Source organism: Delphinapterus leucas, chromosome 4 (assembly GCF_059928025.1).
Source record: "Delphinapterus leucas isolate spDelLeu-1000000601 "Yukka" chromosome 4, BTC_Dleu_Yukka2, whole genome shotgun sequence".
Taxonomy (NCBI): domain Eukaryota; kingdom Metazoa; phylum Chordata; class Mammalia; order Artiodactyla; family Monodontidae; genus Delphinapterus; species Delphinapterus leucas.
The window spans coordinates 99405153-99428242 of record NC_143132.1 but is presented as its reverse complement, the minus strand read 5'-3'; positions in this window follow the sequence as shown (position 1 = coordinate 99428242).

Below are 23090 nucleotides of genomic sequence, written 5' to 3'. Positions count from 1 at the left end.
CACACACACTCACCAATATACGATGAACTACCATTCAGCTATGAGAAAGAAGGAAATCCTGCTATTTGCAACACTGTGGATGGACTTGAGGGCATCATGCTAAGCAATATAAGTCACATAGAGAATGACATACTGTGCATCACTTATACATGGAATCTTAAAAATCTGAACTCAAAGAAGCAGAGTGTAGAATGGTGATTACCAGCGCTGGGATGTGGGGGAATTGGGGAGATGTTGTTATGGGGTACAAACTTATAACTAGTACATTAAAAAGTTCCAGAGATGTAATACAGAGCATAGTGATTACAGTCAACAATACTGGATTAAAAACTTCACAGCTGCTGAGAGACTTGATCTTCTTTTTGCCACACAAAAAATGATAATTATGTGATGCGATAGAGGTGTTAGCTACATTAGTAATCATATTGCAATATATAAATGTATCAAATCAACACATTGTACACCTTAAACTTATGCAATGCCTTATGCCAATTATATATCAATTAAAGATAAATCTGACAAAGAACTATTATTTTAAATATACAAAGAACTCTTAGAACTCAACAATAAAAAAACAATCTGATAAAAAATAGGCCAAACACCTTAACAGACAACTTACCAAAGAAGACATACAGATAGCAAATAAGCAGAGAAAAGATGTTCTACATCATATGTCATCAGGGAAATGCTAATTAAAACAACAATGAGATATCACTACAAAACCTATTAGAATGGCCAAAACCCAGAACACTGACAACACCAAGTGCTGAAGAGGTATAAAGCGGTGGGAATTCAAAATGGTACAGCCACTTTGGAAGACAGTCTGGTGGTTTCTCACAAAACTTACCATATAACAATGCAAATGCAAAACTTGGTATTCACCCAAGGGAGTTGAACACTTATGTCCTCACGTAAACCTGAACATGGATACTTATCACAGTGTTATTCATAAATGCCAAAACTTGAAAGCAAACAAGATGTCCTTCAGTAAGTGAATGGATAAACTGTGACACATTCAGAAAATGGAATATTATTCAGTGCTAAAAATAAATGAGTGAAATCCAATCATAAAAAGACATGCAGTTACCTTAAATGCATGTTACTGAGTGAAAAAAGGCAACATTTTAGGTATATATAAAATTTACAGTGTAGTTAAAGGAGTTTAAGACCAGAAGAATAATTTTGCAATATATACAAATGTTGGATCACCCACGTTATACACCTGAAACTAATGTTATTTGTCAATCTTATCTCAAAAAAATTCAGGAAAGGGCTTCCCTGGTGGTGCAGTGGTTGAGAGTCCGCCTGCCAATGCAGGGGACACGGGTTCAAGCCCTGGTCTGGGAAGATGCCACATGTCACGGAGCAAGTAGGCCCGTGAGCCACAACTACTGAGCCTGCACATCTGGAGCCTGTGCTCTGCAATGAGAGAGGCCACGCCAGTGAGAGGCCCGCACACCTCAATGAAGAGTAGCCCCCGCTTGCCACAACTAGAGAAAGCCCTTGCACAGAAACAAAGACCCAACACAGCGAAAAATAAAAATAAATAAATTAAAAGAAGGCTCAACATTAAAAAAAAAAAATCAGGAAGAATAAAAGCTTCTCCTTTTTCACTTTTTATACATGTATTAATTAAACTTTGAACAAATTTAAGAAATATATTAAAAATATTTCAGGAAAGATTGAATGTATCAATAGCTAAGAGGTCCAAACTCAATTGGTCATGTAAATAATGTTTAAATAATATGTACATATATTATTTGCATACATACTTTGTAATTAAACTTGAAATTCTGACCTTAGTGGAGCTAATATTAGCATTTTGAGAAAAATTTTGGTTCAATTGAATTAATCAAAAAGTAGGTAACAGTTCCAACTTGGTTGAGACCAAATGATTGACTTTATGTGGAACTCAATCAAACCCTCTAAAATAGTTTATCTTGAGTAATCTTTCATAGTCTTATTTAATCTATACACTAAATAATAGTAAAAAAAAACAAAAAAACTTTTTTTAATTTTTAAATTACAAAGCATTTAGATATGGTGGGGAAAAAGCAATAAAGCATTCACCTGAATAAAATATTTTATTTCTAGAAAAATTATATTGTAAGTGAATCATATTTTGAAAATGTATCAAATATGTTTTGAAGTATTGTTATATTTACTTACTTTCTTGAGTTCTAGGTCAAAACAGGTATCTGACTCTTTTAAATTCAGTTTGTTATAAAACAGAAATATAGATCAATGGAACAGGATAGAAAGCCTAGAGATAAGTCCATGCACATATGGTCACCTTATCTTTGATAAAGGAGGCAAGAATATACAATGGAGAAAAGACAGCCTCTTCAATAATTGGGGCTGGGAAAACTGGACAGCTACATGTAAAAGAATGAAATTAGAACACTCCGTAACACCATACACAAAAATAAACTCAAAATGGATTAAAGACCTAAACGTAAGGTCAGACACTATAAAACTCTTAGAGGAAAACAGGCAGAACACTCTATGACATAAATCACAGCAAAATCCTTTTTGACCCACCTTCTAGAGAAATAGAAATAAAGACAAAAATTAACAAATGGGACCTAATGAAACTTAAAGTTTTTGCACAGCAAAGGAAACCATAAAAAAGACGAAAAGGCAGCCCTCAGAATGGCAGAAAATATTCGCAAATGAAGCAACTGACAAAGGATTAATCTCTAAAATATACAAGCAGCGTATGCAGCTCAATAGCAAAAAAACAAACAACCCAATCCAAAAATGGGCAGAAGACCTAAATAGACATTTCTCCAAAGAAGATATACAGGATGGCAACAAACACATGAAAGGATGCTCAACATCACTAATTATTAGAGAAATGCAAAACTAAACTACAATCAGGTCTCACCTCACACTGGTCAGAATGGCCATCATCAAAAAATCTACAAACAATAGATGCTGGAGAGGGTGTGGAGAAAAGGGAACTCTCCTGCACTGTTGGTGTGAATGTAAATTGATACAGCCACCATGGAGAACAGTAGGGAGGTTCCTTAAAAAACTAAAGATAGAATTACCATACGACCCAGCAATCCCACTACTGGGCATATACCCTGAGAAAACCATAATTCAAAAAGAGTCATGTACCAAAATGTTCATTGCAGCTCTATTTACAATGGCCAGGACATGGAAGCAACCTAAGTGTCCATCAACAGATGAATGGAGAAGATGTGGCACATATATACAATGGAATATTACTCAGCCATAAAAAGAAATGAAATTGAGTTATTTGTAGTGAGGTGGATGGACCTAGAGTCTGTCATACAGAGTGAAGTAAGTCAGAAAGAGAAAAACAAATACGGTATGCTAACACATATATATGGAATCTAAGAAAAAAAATAAAAGTCATGAAGAATCTAGGGGTAAGATGGGAATAAAGACACAGACCTACTAGAGAATGGACTTGAGGATATGGGGAGGGGGAAGTGTAAGCTGGGACAAAGTGAGAGAGTGGCATGGACATATATACACTACCAAACGTAAAATAGATAGCTAGTGGGAAGCAGCCGCATAGCACAGGGAGATCAGCTCGGTGCTTTGTGACCACCTAGAGGGGTGGGATAGGGAGGGTGGGAGGGAGGGAGACACAAGAGGGAAGAGATATGGGAACATATGTATATGTATAACTGATTCACTTTGTTATAAAGCAGAAACTAACACACCATTGTAAAGCAATTATACTCCAATAAAGATGTTAAAAAAATCATTGTTGTGAAAATTATGTTTGCTACATTTTAACATTAAGCCACTCATTTTTAGAAAATAAAGCATTTTGTCCCAGTCTTCAGAAACAATTACTTTTAATGAGGTGACACAGTTTTTGACTGAGTCTGTCAGAAAAACTTATATAATGCTCTTGCTGTAATAAATGGGATATTCAGGCTCTAGTTTCCATAAAAATAGATTTTTGAAAATAACAATTCTGGGATTTATTAGATTTTCTAGCAAAACATTGTAATTATCTCATACATCAACCATAACTAGTGCTTGTTACAAGTGCCAGTTGTGATCATTTGCTGATTTTGTTGATGTTCAAGGAATATCATAGATGTATTTGAAGTTTACCTTAAAATGATGAGTTCAGAGCACTAAGTTTTCCCTTAAATTTTTTGATAAATATTTTTATAGAGAATGTAATAATTTTCTATCAGAATTTGTATGCAATACAACTGCATGGTGTTTAATTCTTTTTTCCCTTTGATCCTAGAAGGGCATTAAGTATCTATCCTTGGGGATGTGAAATTCAGAACCTATTTTCTGTTTTGTTTCACATCCTCTGATTTTTCTGGCTGTACACTTGACTGTTCTTCAAATTAGCTGAACTGATACCTGAGAGTAGCTCATTGTATCAATGAGAAAGCTTAGATCAAGGGCGAAATACAAGCAGACTTCTTGAATATGATAAAGCATTTAATAATTAATTAAAAAGCACCCAAATATAAAGTTTCATGCACTCCTCTCACCAACTTTTAAGAATTCAAAAATATAAGCTAATATGATCACTCTGAATACTCTATAAATTTAGGTGTTATATGCACTATTTCATTGATATGTAAAGGTTATTTATAACTTTGTAGAAGATGAAATAGAAAAAGTATGCATTAATTATCTTACCTTTGATGAGTATAGTGATTTATTTGATATTTTTCCCAATTGTATTTATATTTTCAATGAAATCATGCTATATGATTCTGGAGTGATTGATGATTAAGAAATAGAAAGATAAAACTTAAATGTTACTACAAAACTGACAAAATGATTTATAGGTATGTTATTGATATAAACTAGGGCTCCTAAGGCATATTTAGGTGAAGGTAGTTTTAAAGCAATATTATTAGAGGCTTTGACAACAAAACAAAGGGTCAAAGTAAAATACTGCAGATTTATCTTATGCTCCTATATCTCCCTCTCATAGATTCCCAACGAACAGTAGGTGATTAAAGGACCTGAGATACCCTGTAATAGAATACTGCTTACATTTTAGTAGTAATCATTTGAAAAATAAAAATAAGCCCTACTTTTGGAATGACATTTTTTAAAGATTACCTATTAACACTACTCAGAACAAATTTTTCTTAGCACTAATTGTAGCAAAGTGGGAATTATAAGGGAGTTCAAAAATCTATGGCATTTCATCTCCCCTAACCTCAAAGATCTGATGCCAATTTTAAATGTATGATTTAGCAGCATGATACACATCTAAGACTCTGAAACTATACAAACAATTCTTAGCCTATGGTTCCTGAAGCAATATAACTATTGCACCTGCTTTATTATCACAACCTGATGAATGACTGAGTTAGAAAAACTTGAACATCTAGTAAACTCCTGAGTCCCAACAACTATTTCATTCATTAAAAAGGGTGAATAAATCTATATGTAGTCTTGTACTATAAATATGTGACCACCAGTTAACAACTCAGTATCTCTGGTGGCTCAGATCAAAAATCTGTCTTATTTTTAGAATTCAGTACTTTAGAATATCCCTAAACATTTTACTAAAGGTTAAATTTAACAATCCCTAATCTAGGATAACAACCCTTGGACTGTCATTTCATTTTCACTTCCTCTTCTTCTTCCCACCTCTCCATTAACTCCATGCCATCCAAAAAAAAAACCCAAATCGTATGCTGTACCACTTGATGACAACTTATATTCAACAATATAATAGGCATATGAAATAGGTAGAGATTTATTTACAATTCCAAGTTGATATTTTTCTAATTTTCCTTGTTATACAGAGTAACTCTGCATTACATTATAAATGATCTTACTTTGTATATGAATTTGATTCTACTTTGACTAGTTTTCCGGCACCATGATAAAATAATAACGTAATAATTTAAAATTTATTTTAAATCAGATTTTTAAAAATGTGTGCACCGATTAACAGGAAACACTTTATGGACAATGCATTACTTTAAAAAATTTAATAAAATCTTGATTGTTCTTTAGGTGGTAAAACTAGTTTAACATCTTATTTTTCTGGATTTATATTCTTATAAAGGAAGTGAAGATGTCCCCAGTAGATTTTTCAGAGCACAAGGGCTTAAAGATGGAGAATATATATTTGATTGTTAAATTCTTTGACAAGCACGATAAAAAAAACAAACATCCTCTTGATGAGGTTTTATAGATTATTGAATAGAAGTCAGATAACCCAAATCCTGCCTGGTGAAGAGAGGACTTTATTGAAATTATATTCATATCAAAAAAAGATTAAAAATTTTCAGAAAATCTCAGAGGTAGTTATCCAGGCAGCTTCTGGCATGTGATTGTTTGCGTTTGAAACATATTAGAATCCCCTGAGCAGCAGCGTTAAAAGCTTAAGTCTAGACATGAGGTCTTCATCCTTCATCATCACATTCTATGGAAAGAAAAAGTGATATCCTGGTGATTAAAACATAGGTACTTATTGATAGGGCTTTTCATTGAAAAGTTATTTATTTTTTCTTGAATTCGTTGTGACTCCCAAATCTGAGGTTTCATGTCATTAGTCAACTTGGAAAATCATGTGTTGTTATCTCTTCAAATAATAATTTTCTTCAATTCTCTCTACTCATGACTTCTAGAATCCTACTAAACTGGTGTTGATCCTTCATAAAGCTTTGGAAGCCTATTTATATTGCCTTACCTCCAGGATCAACATGAATAAATTGTACTGTTTTCTTTAATGTGAGTCAGGTCTGTTGTACCCTTGCCAAGAGAGAAGGCCTGAACCTGGCAATTAGGGCAAATTAGCAGCTATAGAAACAGTAAAACCTCAATCAGGAAGCATGTGTGCTATTTGGAATAGTATTTGAATCAGTTGGGACTTCTGTTTGCAGGTAGCCAGAGAGCTCACTTCCAACTGACTATTGAAAGAAAAGGGCATTTATTTCATAGATCACATACTTTCATAGGTTACATATTCCACACTGGTTCCTTGCCATTTGCTTCTGTTCCGCCTCCTTTATCTCTTTCAATTTTCAGATACAGCTCATTCTTCAAACATCCACATGTCATCAGCTGTCACCCTAAGTGAATTACACTTACATGAACAAGGTGAAAAATGGTTGCCAGAAGTTAGGCCTACATCCTCCCAGATCCAATAAAAAGGAAAGAGATTTGGTTTAGTTTTGTTTCTTCTGACAAGCTTTTACTCATGTCCAGGATTGATTCTGATTGAAACATTTTAATGGGTATATTTCAGCTGACATGGATCAATGGGGCCAGAGTGGTCAAACTGTGCTGTTTGGAAAAGGTTATGTCACACTGTGCCTAGCGAACATTTGTGCTCTTTGACCCTGGGCAGAGTCACATGCAGCAAACTTGGAGTTAGTTATACATGTAGCACCATCTAAAATACATGTACCCCCAATGGGTAAGATGTAGTTCCTAAAAGACATTTCAGGCACTCTTACCAGTAGCAAATGGAATGGTTGTTAGATAAGCAAAATCAGTACATGTTCACCTTAGTAAGACATTTAAGGTAATTGACCAGAAAACAAATTTCACAATTTCTTACACAGAATTAGTAAAAAAAAAAAAAAAAAAAAAAAAGGATGTATATGATACATATTAATTGAATTCAAAATTACCTAAATATGAAGTTAATATACTTATTATATGCTAAATTAAATATATGCTTGTGATAGGTTTTACTAATGTTTGATAAATATTTAACTTTTTTTCCTGTTGTGCTCCTCTCTGAAATGGGATTTTTTTTTTTTTTACATCTTCATTGGAGTATAATTGCTTTACAATGGTGTGTTAGTTTCTGCTTTATAACAAAGTGAATCAGTTATACATATACATATGTTCCCATATCTCTTCCCTCTTGTGTCTCCCTCCCTCCCACCCTCCCTATCCCACCCCTCTAGGTGGTCACAAAGCACCGAGCTGATCTCTCTGTGCTATGCGGCTGCTTCCCACTAGCTATCTATTTTACGTTTGGTAGTGTGCATATGTTCATGCCACTCTCTTGCTTTGTCACAGCTTACCCTTCCCCCTCCCCATATCCTCAAGTCCATTCTCTAGTAGGTCTGTGTCTTTATTCCTGTCTTACCCCTAGGTTCTTCATGATATTTTTATTTTTTCTTAAATTCCATATATATGTGTTAGCATACGGTATTTGTCTTTCTCTTTCTGACTTACTTCACTCTGTATGACAGACTGTAGGTCCATCCACCTCATTACAAATAGCTCAATTTCGTTTCTTTTTATGGCTGAGTAATATTCCATTGAATATATGTGCCACGTCTTCTTCACCCATTCATCCGATGATGGACACTTAGGTTGTTTCTATCTCCTGGCTATTGTAAATAGAGCTGCAATGAATATTTTGGTACATGACTCTTTTTGAATTATGGTTTTCTCAGGGTATGTGCCCAGTAGTGGGATTGCTGGGTCATGTGGTAGTTCTATTTGTAGTTTTTTAAGGAACCTCCCTACTGTTCTCCATAGTGGCTGTACCAATTCACATTCCCACCAGCAGTGCAAGAGTGTTCCCTTTTCTCCACACCCTCTCCAGCATTTACTGTTTGTAGATTTTTTGATGATGGCCATTCTGACTGGTGTGAGACAAAGTGAGAGAGTAGCATTGACATATAGACACTACCAAATGTAAAATAGATGGCTAATGGGAAGCAGCTGCATAGCACAGGGAGCTCAGCTTGGTGCTTTGTGACCACTTAGACGGGTGGGATAGGGAGGGTTGGAGTGAGACACAAGAGGGAGGGGATATGGGGATATACGTACACATATAGCTGATTCATTTTGCTATATAGCAGAAAACAACATTGTAAAGTAATTATACTCCAATAAAGATGTTTAAAAAAACTGAATTCTTGAAGCAATGAACTTATTACTGTTATTAAATCTCAACCACAGACTGCACGCATTTTTAGAAGGGAGGTATACATAAGGTGCTTCTGCTGCATACTAAAGCATGATGATTGATTTGAGAAAAAGCATTTGTGCAGTTTTTTGAGTTGCAAGCTAAACTAGCTGTGTTTTTCCTAATGAAGCACCGTATTTATTTGAAAGAATGACTATCACACAAATTATTTTTCAGAACTGGGTATTTAACAGACATTCTTCAAAGTAAAGAAAGCTTGTCACTTCAAGGGAAAAAAAAGCTGACTATATTTTAGTGATAAAATTTGAGCCTTCAAGTGAAAATTGTAATTTTGAAAAACATGTGTCTAATACCTTAGCTTGCTAACAGCCTGATACATAAAAATATTAAAAAAATTAAAGTCTTTAACTTATTTTTATTGAAGTATAGTTGATTATAAAAATTTTTCTCATGCGATTGCTAGTGATATCAACATATGGTTATTTTTGGTATTACATAATAAAATATGTCAGCATTCGGAAGATGTGCGTAACTCAGTGAACAGATATGCGTAACTCAGTAAACAGTATTTTCAAAATAACTGGTGATTAATTCTAAAATCATCCATTTAATGAGTCAGTCCAAATGCAGGATAGATCAATGGATTTGAATGTAATTAAACAAAATAAAAAGTTCACTGATAATGTTTCATAATTTACACTGCAGCTTTTAAGAAGCTAGCAATTGCCACGTTTTGGTATAGCACCAAAGAAGAATATACACTGTTACCTAAAAAAGTTATTCAAATACTTCTGTTTCTAATAATGTAACATTTCTGAGTAAGGTTGGATTTTCTCCATACACATCAACATAAAAACACATTCTGCATAGATTGAATAAAGAAGATATGAAAATATGTCTTCTATTAAGGTAGAAATAAGGGTAATAATGTCACTTCTCTCAAAAATAGTTTTTCAAAAATGTAGTTTTTAAATGTCTTTTATACCAACCTGTAATAGACTTATTAATATTTTATATAAGTTAATATTTTAAAAAGTTTTCATATTTAATATATAAATATCAATAGATACAGTCAATGATATACTGAAGTTGACTGGTACATGAGAACTAATTGCTTAATATTCTAGAATTTTGAGAGGCAATTGTTAAACTAATGACAGCTAGAAATCTAAGATGATATCAACATTTACTTCATACAAATCACAAAGGTTACAAATCAGGGCTGGTTTTTTTTTGTTTTTTTTTTTCTCAGATACCTGGTTTATCAGCTACCACTGACATAGCTCACCTAAATAAAAGCTCTGTGGATTTCTTGGTAATTTCAGAGTATAAAGAGTTCCTGAGACTAGAAAGCTTGAGAACTGACTTCAAATATATGATATTATTATATTTATAATTAATCACAAGTTCTAAAACTAAATATAATTCAAATCCTATGATAAGTATTAATAGTTACGGGGTGACTTAAGAAGAGTATCTGAATTATGGGCAGAGTTAGGAAAGTAACCAATACTTATTGAATATCTAACATGAGCCAAAGTATCATGTGATATGATATTCCATATTTTAGTTTGCATATGAAGTAACCGTACCTATAAAGGAGTATTAGAGAAAAGCATTAGAGATCCAGATATAAAGTGAAAATTTCTGGGATGCTTCTTTTGTGGTATTTCAAACTTAGGGGGCTTTGAAAGATGGGAAAGGATATTTAACTGCAGTTGAAGTAATCAAATACACCCAGAAATTAATCACTTCTCTTGGTCTTTGATGGTATCACCTCAATTGCAGCTCATCATTCCTCATTTGGATTATTAGCGTGAATTCATCAAAATATCTAGAGTGTGTAATCTTTTGCTTAAAATTTCCCAATGGCACCCCATCTCATTCAGAGTCAGTCAGAATCTTAGTAATCATCTACCTACCTGCCTTACATAATCTGGTCCCCAGATAACTGAATACTTGCACTATTATTCAACCACTTACTTCTACCCATCCTGCCACATGTGATCTCATGCTATTATATGAAGAAATCAGACTCGATACGCCATTAGGGCCCCTAAATATGCTGTTCTCCTAGCCTTGAACTTCCTTCACATAGATGGCCACATGGCTTTTACCACACTTCACATGCCTTTACTCATATCACTTTCTCAGCCAGTCTCACCTCATCACTCTATTTAAATTGTAACTCTGCCAAGTCACCCTTCTCCCTCTTCCCTGCTTTATTTTCTCTAATTTTATATCTTCTAACATAAAACTGTTATTAATTTCGTTTATGTTCTGTCTCCATAACTAAAATGGGTGCTCTTCAAAGGCAAAGATTTCATGTTATTTTAGCAATTTTTGTATATTCAGCGATAATAATAAAGCCCGATATGTAATTTGTGTTTATAAAATATAATTTGAATGTATGAATGAACAAACAAGGACAGAAAACAGAAGGTTTTATCTAATATTGTGTTTAGGGGACATCCAATAATAAAGTTGGCAGAACTTAAGAACATATGTGTGCAGAGCAATAGGAAAGGATAGAGCCAGGGGATGAAGTAGGCAAGGTAAAATCATAAAGGGTTATTCATACCATGTATAAAGTATTAAATAAAGACAGTTTGAATCACAGGAATGTACAATAATCAGAATTAAACATTGTAAAACAGATAGAAGGAGGAGAAGAAAGTGAAGGAGAAAAAGAAAAGGAAAGAAAAGTGAATAAAGCAGAGGAGAAGGAAGAACTAGAGGTCAGGAGAAGGGTAGAGGGCTATCTAACTAAACTGAGTAATAATGAAGGCAGAGATGGAAGCTGAAGTCATGAGATTTATATAATTGGTTTAATTTCCATTACAACAGACAGAAGATAAGGCTGAGAATGGAACCCTTGAAAAATATAAATGTTCAGGAGATAAATAAAAAAAAATAAAATGAGAGTAGAGGGGGCAAGACTGAAGAACAACAGTGGCTTTGTCAGGTAACTGTATATTGGAAGAAGTGGTCCACAGGGTCCATTTGGTTCGGCACCTAGGAATTCATGTAAACCCTTGATAGCAGAGTTCATTAGTGTGGTAGAGAGAGAAGCCTTCTTCTCATATTCTAAAATGAAAACTTACAATATCCAATGGAATGGCCCGTGCAAAACTCCTCACATGCTATTTCCCAAGATCTTAATTTTGCCAAGATCTAGTTTCTTATCACTTGACTAAGGGTTTTCCCTATCTAGAAGTCCTTTAGGTATGTGGACAATAATAATTAAAGCTAGAATCTCCCAACAATATTCATTATGTTATATTAACCTCAACTTCTGGGAAACCTAGTAGTAGTAAACATTACTAGCATAAGCAAGTTGATGCCAGTAAATGAATTAGAAGTAGCAAGACTTGACTTTACTGCAAGAAGTAGACAGGTTATGGGAAGGGTAAATAAAGAGTGATTTTTGACAGAAACAAACATTAAATACGTTTTTTAAGGCAAGTATGCTTTCAACTATATGTGCAGTACACAAGTGCATATATGTGAATGTATATGCTTGGTAATATGTTGATCAGATACTTAGTTCAAGAGAAGAAAGGACACAGTATGGTGTCTCCTTGGCAAATCCTTTAAGTGTAATTCCGTTATTTAAGAAAGTATCCCATTCGACTATGAAAAAGTGACGATATTTGCTACATATATTTCATCTACAATATCTCCTCATAATAAAGCTGGTTATTGAACACATTTCACAAACAATCCATTAGATCGGCAAGAGAAGATGCTTCTCATTATCCCATAAGATCACTTTAATATTACTTTAGTGCTGTGCTAATGAAAATAGGAAATGCAGCAGGAGCCTATATTCCCAAGTAGGAAAACGTAAGCACAGATGACCAATTGATTTTGAAAAAGAAATTAGCACTCCACTTTTTGTCCATACCCTAACTTTCAGAGCTGGTTATTTTCTTCTGCCCTGCCCCCATACAGTAGGCATGTGAAAATATAACAAAACTTTTGACAAAGTTTAAAGACTGATGCAAGGGAAGAATTCGAAGCATTTATCTATATCACTAAGTAACTCCACAGGAAAATAATTAAACATTTGTAATCGTCTTCAATTCAAAATCCCACTAAAGAATTTCAAAATCATTTGATATTCTTTCCAATTTTGTTACATGAGCTATAGCGAAGGTTAGTGAATCTGATCTGTATAAGAAATTGATGCCACCGAAAGAGTCCTTCTCATGGAAAATGCTATATGATCTTGGACAAAAAGTAACTCAACAGTGACTAACGTTTACTACAAGTCAGTAGATCCTCCCCCATTTTACTTTATTGCTGTATAAGCCCCAGGATCCTAGTATAAACTAAGGGAAAGAGAGAATACCAAAAGGACACATACTGTGGACTTCTCACTAACCTTTGCAAGTGGAAGCTCAGAGCCAAGTTTGATTTAAATTGAATGCCATAAATCTTGCAACTCAAAAATCATAAAACAATTTATACCTGTTTCCTGCAAAATTCCTCCTAGTCATCCAGTGCTTATTCTGATTATGGGTTACCAGGAATAATTTACCTTAGATAAAGCCTGGTAGATAAATTTAACTAAAAGTAGAAAGTTGGTCAAGCTTGGTATTGACAAATTAGAAAAGTAAAGAAGCTATTTTATTTCAAATGTTTCTTTTAAATCTATTGAACAATTTATGCTTAAAATATCCACAGTATGTGTATTAAGAATATGACTTGGTATAAAAAATATGGCAAAAAGGAGTTTTCACTAATGGAGAAATGTAGCAAAAGATTTTTTTTTGCCTATTAAACTCGGCAAATAAATTTCACAATCTTTGTGTTCATCTCTAACCAAATTCAAGTTTTCAGACTTTAATTAATGATACTAAATAAATCGCATCAAAATGAAATAGATTGTTTTTCATGATTTAAGGTGAAAATGTAAAGAAAAATATCTTACTATCATTATTTAAACCTCTACTTATGTCATTTGGCATGAAATTTTGCACCCTTGTTATGGAAAAAAGGTTAACACATTTTTTAGTAGAAATTGAAGAGTCTCTTCATAGATTATTTAGCACATAGCTTTAACTTCATTGAACAGGGATCCCAAATAGCATTATCATAAACCATATAAATGATTTCTATCTGATATGACAGTCTAGACCCTAGAAGTATGGTATTTTGACACAGTACACAACATTGACTAGAATACAGCCTCCTTCCATATTGTGTCATTATCATCCCCAAAGTGGTTACTTTGTCCACATGACCTAAAAGGTCTCCACCACAAAAAAACATGGTCTAGAAATCTGATAAAAGAGTAGGGAAGGAAAGACATTCTCTTTCCCTTTAAGGACACAACCTGGACATTTCAAAAACCACATCTGCTCTCATCCCAATGACCCAAACATGATGCAGACCTAGCTGCAAACCATGCTGGGAAATGTAGTCTTTATCCTGGACAGCCATGTATACTGGTAAGATTTGGAATACTGTATCTGTGAAACACTGTATCTATAAAGTGGAGAGTGAGTGTTGGAGAACCATAGCTGTCCCTGCTACGTTGTCTCTGCATCATGTTCTCTTTCAGTTTTTGTCCCCATGTAAATAAAAATCTAGAAAGAAGTCATTTGTTCAAGAGAACTGAATTTATAGCAAGAGCTTTTCATACTTTTAAGCAGGTGAGTAAAAAGCACTTTCATGTTCTTGAAGTCAAGTGTATAGAGGTTAAAAAGGGAAATAAATAATTAAGAGAAAATCAAGGGTACTCTTTAAAATTAGGAATTTATTTAAGTACACAATGTTGTACTATAGATTAGTCCATAGCAGACATTAAAGCTAACTGGTTTGAACATATTCATTTATTCTCTGTCACTATCCAACAAAAGTCTTTAATGTGACTCAAGTATTTGCAACAGAATAAATTAAATAAATAGATTAGATAGGTGATATAACACCTGAATGATGGAGAATTAAAGTCAACTTTCTAAAGAGGAACTAGAGAGCCAGTTGGCATACAAAACTCATACTGTAGTATTTAACAATTTTAAAGTGAGAATTCTTATTAGGATCTGGATTACTTTTTTTCTGTACAAAGTCACAAAGTTAATTTGGAAGCATATGAATTATATAATTCATACTGTCCATAAGATGAGGGCAAATTACTTTTCCAAGTATAAATTATAATATAAATTTTACAGTTCCTCAAGAAGAGGTATGTGTGTGTGTGATGTAGTAAACAATGTTTCCAACATCATTAATGATAAAGCAACTTGAGTAGTTGACACACCCTAAAATTTAAATCCCACAGTGGTAAATATTTAAACATCTAGCAACTGGCCAGCTGTGTAATTTAGGCAAGCTGCTCACCCATTCAACAGTTGAATTCTCAATCTTAAAATAATGATACCTACATCAAGGTCATTGTGGCAAATTAATGATACTTTATATTAAGAATTTAAAAGAAGGTAATTAGCTTTCCAGTCTATATACCAAATATTTATAAAATTTACAATATAAAATTGTCTACATAAAAATATTTCAGTATTAGAATCTATTTGTTGAGACCTCCTATTTTTTCATTTATTTCAAGTGTGTGTAATAGCTCATTGAAGTGTCTGTGTCGTCTAGGTCTTGGCATCTGTGGATAATTTTTCTCTCATTCAGGTTAGGTTTTTCCTTGTTCTTATAATGATGAGTAATTTTCAATTGAACCTTGGATATTGTGGGAATTATGTTGTAAGATTCTGCCTCTTATTTAAAGATTCCATTTTATCAACTCTCTTCTGGTACCATACCGGTGAACAAAGGCGGGTGGTCTCATTACTGATAGATGTGGAGGAAGTCCAAGTTTCTTCCTTGAACACATTACTGCTGGTGGAAGCTCCCACCTTGGCCTCCACTGATATCTCCCTGGTTGAGAAGGGTAGGAATGCCTCTTTACTGCTTTCAGTGTTATGTCCATTGACATGGTGAGGGGTAGCCCCATTACTCCCAGGCAGTGGTGAAAGCCCTAACCCTCCACTGGGCCTCTTCTGACGCCATCCAGGAGGACTGTTATTGTCAGGTGAGAGTGGAACTCCAAGCTTCCCACTTAGTCTCCATGGCACTGAAAGTGGAAGGAGGCTTTTTGCCAACCAGCAGGGATGATAGTCCTAGCTCCACACTTGGCCTTCATGCACCACAGATGCGTGCCTGTGTGTGTGTGCGCTCACATGTGAGTGTGTGACAAGCCTTTAACAGTCTTACAAGAGAGAAAGCCTAGGCTCTTTATTCAGCCTTTGCTGGTGGATGTGGAGTCATGATTTTTTCTGTGGTGTTTTGGCTGGAATAGAGTAGTTACTGCCTGGAAGTTTTGTGTCTTGCCAGACCTGTTCTTCCTTTTCCTTTGGCTAAACACACCAGTCTCTTGGGGGCTTTTTAGCCCACTGGTATTTCCAGATTGCTGGTTTCTCTAACATTGAGGCTAGGATATATGAAGAAAAGTGAAAACCCAGGGGACCCACCATCATTTTGTTCCCCAGATCCTGAGGTCCCTCGCTGGTATGCCTTTTCTTTCTACCCTTCAGAGTTTCCATATGTCTGTTTTATGTATAATGCCCATGTGATTTTAGTTCTACTTAGGGAGAGGAATAGGGAAAAGTGCATCTACTTCTTTCCAGAGGTAAAAGTTCAGTCTTTTAACTATAAAGAAGAATATCTGAAACCTACAAAATAATACTGTAACAGTTATGTAATTTTTAAAGCATGTTAACATAATGAACACCTCTTCATTCACTACCTGATCCTAGAAGGACATAAACCTGTGCGCATCCCCCAGCTTCCAGGTATAAAATAAAATTTGTATTTATCATTTCCTTCCTTTTAGTAGGTTTTTCAAGTTTCACCTATTTTATATTTAAAAATAGTATTTTTTCACACACAAGCATACATGTGTCTTTTTCTTTTTAAACTAATGGGATCATCTGCATACTGTTCTACAATTTGCTTATTAAAGTAACTATACTTTGATGTATTTGCCAGCTCTTCCTACAAAAGTCTATTCTGGAACAATACTGTTCTTGACAAAACAGAAACTGAGAATTAATATTAATGTATTATACTTGGCTTTACTCAGTTTGGCAAATATATTGCTCTTTTTCATTTGACTTTCCCTCATTTGACTTTTCCGTATATCCACCATTCCTTTGAGTCATATACATAAGAATTAGAGTATGCTAGCAGTTTTTGTTCATTGCTCTTCATTTTCTGGGTAGGCATATTTATGGAGGCATGGTTTTAGCTTGCTTAATATTATTCACATGTGCATTCACAGAGCAATAAATTGTATCCTGAAAGGGGACATGCCACTGAACTTATTCCAAATGTCACTTCTCATTTCAGCATCTCAAACTGGTATAAAGGAAACAGTCTGGATTTCTCACCTGTCACATTTTTTAAAATCAAAGCCGAAGAGCACATTCTAGTTAATGAGTACAAACTTGAACCAAATAAGTTCATGAAATTCACAGACAGTATTGTTTAGCTGCTGCTTCTTCATACATCTGCTAGTTCTTTGTTCCTTTAAATAAAATCTACATTTGCAGGGTATTCAGAACTGAAGAATGCACTAGAAGCTCTGACATAAACTTGCAGTTTTTAGCATTATTAAAAGTGAAAAGACCTATGAATCTTAATTGGCTTTTGATTTAATTATAGTATATCATCCATAGTTACTTCTAATAAATCTTAAAGCTTCTATTTATCAAATTTCAAAAGTTTGCTAAATTTATAATAAAAGTTTATTATGATTAAAATTTAGTTTGATTAGGGATAATATACACTTATTGGTTCTTATTTTCTTTTAAATGGAAATATATTTTGGAGTACATCTTAATAAAATAGAAGTATATTGAGGAAAAGTAATCTTTCCTTTTAAAAATGTTCAAAAAGTTATACAAATCCATTTAAGAAACATATATATATAATATATATATATAGTACTCAGTGTGTCAGTAACCTTTTAAGTATTTTATAAATTAAAAATTTTTTTCTATTGGGGTATAGTTGCTTTACAATATTGTGTTAGGTTCTGCTGTACAGTGAAGTGAATCAGCTATATGTATACATATATCCCCTCTTTTTTGGATTTCCTCCCCATTTTGGTCATCACAGAGCATTGAGTACAGTTCCCTGTGCTATAGGGTAGGTTCTCATTAGTTATCTATTTTATACATAGTAGTGTATATTTGTCAATCCAAATCTCCCAATTCATCCCATTCCCTCTTTCCCCCCTTGGCGTCCATACGTTTCTTATCTACATCTGTGTTTCTGTTTCTGTTTTGCAAATATGTTCATCTGTACCATTTTTCTAGATTCCACAAATATGTGTTAGCATACAATATTTTTTTTCTCTTTCTGACTTACTTCACTCTGTTTGACAGTCTCTAGGTCCATCCACATCTCTGCAAAAGGCACAATTTCATTACTTTTCATGGCTGAGTAATAGTCCATTGTATATATGTACCACATCTTTATCCATTCCTCTTTTTATGGATATTTAGGTTGTTTCCATGTCCTGGCTAGGTGCTGCAATGAACATTGCGGTGCACGTATCTTTTGGAATTATGGTTTTCTCCAAGTAAATGGCCAGGAGTAGGACTGTTTTGTCATATGGTAGTTCTATTTTTAGTTTTTTAGGGAACCTCCATACTGTTCTCCATAGTGGCTGTATCAATTTACGTTCCCCCCAACAGTGCAAGAGGGTTCTCTTTTCTCCACACCCTCTCCAGCATTTATTGTTTGCAGATTTTTTGATGATTGCCATTCTGACCAGTGTGAAGTGATACCTCATTGTACTTTTGATTTGCATTTCTCTAATAATTAGTGATGTTGAGCATCTTTTCATGTGCCTCTTGGCCATCTGTATGTCTTCCTTGGTGAAATGTCTATTTAGGTCTTCTGTTTTTTGATTGGGTTGTACTGAGCTGCATGAGCTGTTTGTATAGTTTGGAGATTAATTCTTTATCAGTTGCTTCATTTGCAAATATTTTCTCCCATTCTGAGGGTTGTCTTTTCATTGGTTATGTTTTTCTTTGCTGTGAAAAAGCTTTTAAGTTTCATTAGGTCACATCTGTTTATTTTTGTTTTTATTTTCATTAGTCTAGGAAGTGGGTCAAAAAAGATCTTGCTGTGATTTATGTCAAAGAGTGTTCTGCCTATGTTTTCCTCTAAGAGTTTTATAGTGTCTGGTCTTACATTTAGGTCTTTAATCCATTTTGAGTTTATAAATATTATAAATATTAGTTTAGGTCATCTATATAATAATCCTGTAAGGCAGGCACTATTAGGATCTCCATCTTATAGATGAGGAAACTGAGGCACAGAGAGTTAAGTGATTGCCAAGGGATGGGCAGCTAGTTAGTAGTAACTAGGAAACAAATCCAGGCAGTCTGCCTCCAGAATTTATTATTTACCATTAAACTATGCTACCTCGATTATACACACACACATCCCTAAATACTATGGTGATAATAAAAACAAGAAATAAACTTCTTAATATTTAAAAAACTAGAAAAGCAAAGTTCTTCCAAGTAAATTTTTTGAGACATATTTTTATTTTTCTCTCTAACCTTACACATGCGTTTTCTACTTCTGGTTAACACCAAATAACCATTACCTTTCTGATCAATAGTACTTGCTAATCTACATCTTTATCTCCATTAAAATCTGACTGTAATTACCTTTATACAGTATTTCCTGAATAACGAATCATTTCTTTAGTAGGTATTTTTTCATGTTTCTTCCATATTTTTATCACCTGTGTACATGTATTGGTTGACTGTACTCTTTAAGTGAGTTTGTGTGAGTGCCTGGATGTCAATTCAGCTGTTTTGAAAAGAGTGTTCAAAGCAGGCAGTGAGGGGAGGGGCCCAGGAAAAGGGCATGCTCCACAGTCTCACTTAACAACAGCTGGGCCATGGTCACAGAGAGAAAAGGGAAGTGGAGTTCATTTTCCCTGCCTGAGGAGATTTCTCACCTTTTGTTTGCAGTTAAACAAGAATGTATATGTTCAGGAATCTAGAGTTTTCCAGGTTAATTGGGCCTTCCCTTATTGACTACAGGTGTAGACATGACTCAGCTATCTTTGTGCGTTTCACTTCTGCCCCTTAACAGTATTGTAGCAGTCAATTAGTTGTAAAGAAACATCAATGCAAGACTTCCCTAATGGCGCAGTGGTTGAGAGTCTGCCTCCCGATGCAGGAGACATGGGTTTGTGTCCCGGTCCAGGAAAATCCCACATGCCTCCCTGCCTGAGGGTTATCCTAGAATTTTTCTTTTCCTCCAGTCAGAGGAAAGACAACCTCTCTGTCAGCTGCCTGCCAAAGTGGCCTTAGTTTTACTGGAGAGAAAATACAGTCATAACAATGTGCCTCCTCTGTGTATAGTTTGTTTTTGTTAGGCACCAATAAACGTGATTGGTTGATTCACAGCCACACTTTATATTGATATTAACCAATCAATTGCAAGCAGTCAATGTTCAAACAAAATCTTATATTAGTGTAACAAGTGTATTTGTATTTTAAGCCTGATACTTTTACAAATTTAGACAAAAACCTGGTGAATATATATAAAAAGGCTAAATGAGATTAAGCCTCAAGAGATTTTCCCAGTATGTCTTCCAAACACAGTATTTATTTCAGCAATTTGCATTTGGGAGACAATTAGGTGTTTGAAACAAATATTATTTGAACCAACAGATGTGTGGATAATAAATGAACATAACTCAGAAATGATTTTTGTTGTTACCCATTACCACTTGTCAATAAAATTATATATATAGAAAAATATACACTGTTTGGGATTAAATGATACGAGGATACAATGTTCTTCCTGTATTGGATACCCACCCACCCACCCACCCACCCCCACCACACAGCCCCCACTGCAATCACTTTCCTATTGCTGCTGTAACAAGTTAGAACAAACTGAGTGGCTTACAAAACACTAAGTATTATCTTTCAGTTCTGAAGGTCAAAAATCCAAAATGAAACTTACAGGGCTAAAATCAAGGTATCAGCATGGCTGATTTCTTCAGGAGGCTCTAGGGCAGAATCCACTTTCTTGCTCCTCCCAGCTTCTAGAAGCTGCAGGCATTTCCTGGTTGCTGGCCACAACACTCCAACTCCCTTTCTCCTCCCTCCTACTTATAAAGACCTTGTGATTGCATTGAGTACAGCTGGATAACCCCATGCATTGAGTACAGCCAGATAACCCCAGCCTCCCCATCTGAGACTCGTTAACTTAATCACACCTACAGAACCCTTTCACACGTTGCAGGGATGAGGATGTAGATGTCTTTGGGGAGCCATTATTCATTCAGCCTATTTCCTCACCCACCAAAAGTACTCAAAACCGTGTGTTTCCAGCATGTCAGTGTCATTAACAATCATGGATAACCAAATGTATTTCTGCCTCAAAGAAAAATCTTCAGGAATCTAGAGTTTTCCAGGTTAATTGGGCCTTCCCTTATTGACTACAGGTGTAGACATGACTCAGCTATCTTTGTGCATTTCACTTCTGCCCCTTAACAGTATTGTAGCAGTCATTTGGTTGTAAAGAAACATCAATCGAGGACTTCCCTGGTGGCGCAGTGGTTGAGAGTCCGCCTGCCGATGCAGGGAACACAGGTTCGTGCCCCGGTGCAGAAAGATCCCACATGACGCGGAGCAACTGGGCCTGTGAGCCATGGCCGCTGAGCCTGCGCGTCCGGAGCCTGTGCTCCGCAACGGGAGAGGCCGCAACATTGAGAGGTACGTGTACCGCAAAAAAACACTGATTCCCAGCTTCCTCATTATGATTACTGCATTATGAGATACACTGTGGGCATAAGGGCGTGAAGATAGATATTTTGGAGAGGCATTCCCTACCTCCTCTTCCCCATCCCACAACGTTTGAGAACTATTACACTATACACATAATGAACAATGAAACTCCCAGAAGCAATGCACCAAAACTATCCTCTAATCTTTATACAAAGATTGTCCATGAAAATATTGAGAGATGTTTCCTATACCACTTACTACATTTTTGTTTAACTGCAAACTAAAGGTGAGAAACCTCTAATTAATGAGCTCAAGGAGGTGTAGGGAGTATGTGTTCAAAATAGGTGACCCCTACATTACTCAATAAGAGATGAGTCTTTTAAACTAAGAAAAACTCTACTGAAAGACCCAATCATTTAGAAGAAATATCAGCTTAAATTGATTTACATACCTTTACTGAGAAAGATGATGAGAAAGAGGACCATTAATTACTATGCCTTTTATTTCTACAAATTTAATGTCTGGGGGGAAAAGCAGTCTATTTTACTGTATACTATGTTTATAAAGGATAATTTACAGTTCTTGTTCAAGGAAAAATATGATACCTTCCAAAATGTAACATATTTTTGGTTATACATGTTTTGCCTACAATATTCTCCCTGAAAAAACAACAACAACAAACCTGACACATTCCTTTATTAAACTTTAGTTGTAATAGCAGGAACTATCTTAATTTATTCCTCTAATTATCTCAGTAATCTCATGGTGTTTAATATAGAAATAAATTAGTTAATGAATTATTTTATTCAATGTAACCTGTAAAAAACTGTAGTGGGTAGGAAAGCAAATGTTCCTTTTCACTAGAAGGAAGCAATTTAAATATCTTCAAATTTATTCCTTTTTTTTTTTTTTCAAGAGAACATATAGAGTAAGTGAACTTTTGAGACTTAGTGCTATGGCTTTTCAATTATATTCTCTTGGCTTGCTGAGAAAGGAAACAGTAAGCAGGAGGCAATTGAAACTGTAAGATTTATAGTGGAGCAAAGTAAATCTGATTTGGAATAATGAACATTTTCATGCCATCAAGAAGAGTGCTTCTGTATTTCCATAATTTTTGGCAAGGCACTTTTATATTTTAACAGTCTTGTTGTTTATCAATGAGATAATCCTTAAGGCCATTAATTTTTATACCATAAGATATTTAAAAATTCTCATTTACTAGAATTACTATGTATGAACAGGTAACAATGAATTGGAATGGACACATTATGTCATACTAGAACATTACAGGAGATATAAAAATATTTTAGAATTAAGGTGTCAGAAGTTGACAGTGGTCTAGGAAGGCGTCTATTTTGTTTCTGTTCTGAAGTTTCACATTCCTTCTGAATGGAATTGCCTTTACCACATCCTCAAGACTGAGTAGCTTAAAT